Here is a 2,500-nt window from a genome sequence, read left to right on the forward strand (position 1 = left end):
TTCTCTATTCTTTTAACCCCTATTCGTAAAAGGGAGTAAGAAGGAAAGGAACATTAAAGAGAGAAAAAATAAAAAATTGGGAAGGCTTTCCCTCCAGCGCTGTCCTAAGAGGCAGTGCTTTGGGAAAAGGTATTTTAGGAGAGAGAGAGAGAGAGAGAGAGAGAGAGAGAGAGAGAGAGAGAGAGAGAGAGAGAGAGAGAGAGAGAGATAAACAACACACGATCCTCTTAAAAATAAAAAAGTGTAGAATATCAAGCGATGACAATACCCTTATATTGTTGAGCTCAAAATTTATTTCAAAATAAGAGACTGAGTTCCTTGTTGTCAAACACTGCTCGGCCAGGATTGAAATGCCATTAAAAACGAGACTGTCCAAAAATAAGGAAAAAAGGGGGGTTGGGGTAGGTAGGAGGTAGGGACTGAGGGGGAGAATAATGAATAAGATAGAAGAGAAAAAGACGAAGGGAGAGAGAGAGAGAGAGAGAGGAGAGGAGAAAAAAGACGGGTCTCTCCGGGGATAAAAATGAATAAAATTCCGACGTGGCGAAAGCTCCCGACTTACTGATTAAAATCGTAAATTCATAGAAGTTATGAAAATTAGAGAGAAAATGTGCCGCACACTCGAGATACGATCCTTTATTGTTTGCTAATTTTTGGCGCTTAAGCTTTTCAGCGATATGAAAGGCGGTGTTGTATACTCTATAACAAAATACTCAAAATTTCTCCGGTTTTGAAAGTCTGCAGCATCCAGCCTCCAGCGTCGGTGGTGTATGCGCGCATGTGTGTGTGTGTATGTGTGTGTTTATGTTTTGTGTCTGTTTATATGTGCGTTTTAAATGTGCGTTTGTGCTATTTTACTCTCCTTTTATATTTTTCCATTTTTGAGGTGGTTCGGAGGAAACGGGTGGGTGGAGAGAAAAGGAGGAATTAATAAAAGATGCTTTGGGGAAAGTGATAAAAGACACCTTTGGTCTGTAAAGTATAAAACGATCCTCCCACTAAACAATAGAGAGAGAGACTCACTCTCTCTCTCTCTCTCTCTCTCTCTCTCTCTCTCTCTCTCTCTCTCTCTCTCTCTCTCTCTCTCTCTCTGAAGCAAAGCGCCTTTATGATTTCGCGCGGCACAAAGAAAGACACAAATGGATGGTAATGGATATATTTCGCCAAGTGCAAAAGTGTAAGAACGGAAACGTCCGAAAAGTGCGAAAGGAATGGAACTTGGTGTTTAACGCCGGATGAAAAAAAAAAAAGTCCGCCTCCGAAATGATTCTGACGAGCGTAAAGAGATGCAGAGAAACTATTTCTTGCCCTGGATGAATTATTACGCTCCGGATGATGAATTTAATCTCATAATTTTTTTTTTTTCGTCTGACTTCGAACGCAATTATGACGTCATCAACGGCGGTGTTTTCCTTCTTTTGATTGTTATTCGGGGTGACCTGGAGAATCATCTCTTCACGAATTCATCTTTAATTCTTTATTTTCTTATTTTTATTGTTATATTACTTGTTTTCCTAAATGATATACGAATAAATGTATTTTCAAATTATATATTTTGTTGCGACCTATATTATTGATTTTATAATCTTAAATGATTTACGAATAAATCTGTTTTTTCAAGATTTCTGGTTGCGACTTATTGTTAATTTTATTACCTTAAATGATTCACGAATAAATCTATTTTCTATTTACATTTTGTTACGACTTTTATTATTGATTTTAGTATATAAATGATTTACGAATAACTCTATTTTTAATTAATATTTTTTGGCAACTTGTATTGTTAATTTTATTACCTTAAATGATTCACGAATAAATCTATTTTCTATTTACATTTTGTTACGACTTTTATTATTGATTTTAGTATATAAATGATTTACGAATAACTCTATTTTTAATTAATATTTTTTGGCAACTTGTATTGTTAATTTTATTATATATAATGATTTACGAATAACTTTATTTTCATTTTATATATTTTTTGCGACTCACATTGTTAGTTTTATTGTCTTAAAAGATTTACGAATAACTATTTTTAATTCATATTTTTTTCGAGTTATATTGTAAATTTTATTGTATTAAATAATTTACGAATAATTCCATTTTCAATTTAATTTGTTTATTTTTGCGACTTATATAGTTAGTTTTATCATATTAAATTATTTACGATTAATTTTACTTTCAATTCATATTATTTTTGCGACTTATAATGTTAATTTTATCATATTGAATGATTTACGAATAACTCTATTTTCAATTTATATTTTTTCATGCAGCTTCGAACGAAATTGTGACATCTTCAGTGGTGGCGTTTCCTCTTAACGAAATCTCATTCGGGATGGCTGAGAACCAGGACTTTTTTTTCAAACTCTTCTTTTTATTAGTTATTTCTCCATTGTTATGAACCCTTATCAATCAGCTTCCCACTCTTTGATATTCGTTTCGCCAGAGGCACGAGAGCCATTCGGTTAAAGTCATTTTATAACACGATAAGGTTACT

At 33.3% G+C, this 2,500-nt stretch overlaps 1 long non-coding RNA gene across 1 annotated transcript in view; it reads left to right on the forward strand.

Moving 5' to 3' along the window:
* The window catches only part of LOC137637914 (uncharacterized), a 7,778-nt gene that overhangs the window by 2,177 nt on the left and 3,101 nt on the right, over positions 1-2,500 (forward strand). The gene's annotated exons all lie outside the window — the stretch shown is intronic.

The sequence above is a fragment of the Palaemon carinicauda genome, chromosome 3 (assembly GCF_036898095.1).
Source record: "Palaemon carinicauda isolate YSFRI2023 chromosome 3, ASM3689809v2, whole genome shotgun sequence".
In the NCBI taxonomy this organism is placed as follows: Eukaryota; Metazoa; Arthropoda; class Malacostraca; order Decapoda; family Palaemonidae; genus Palaemon; species Palaemon carinicauda.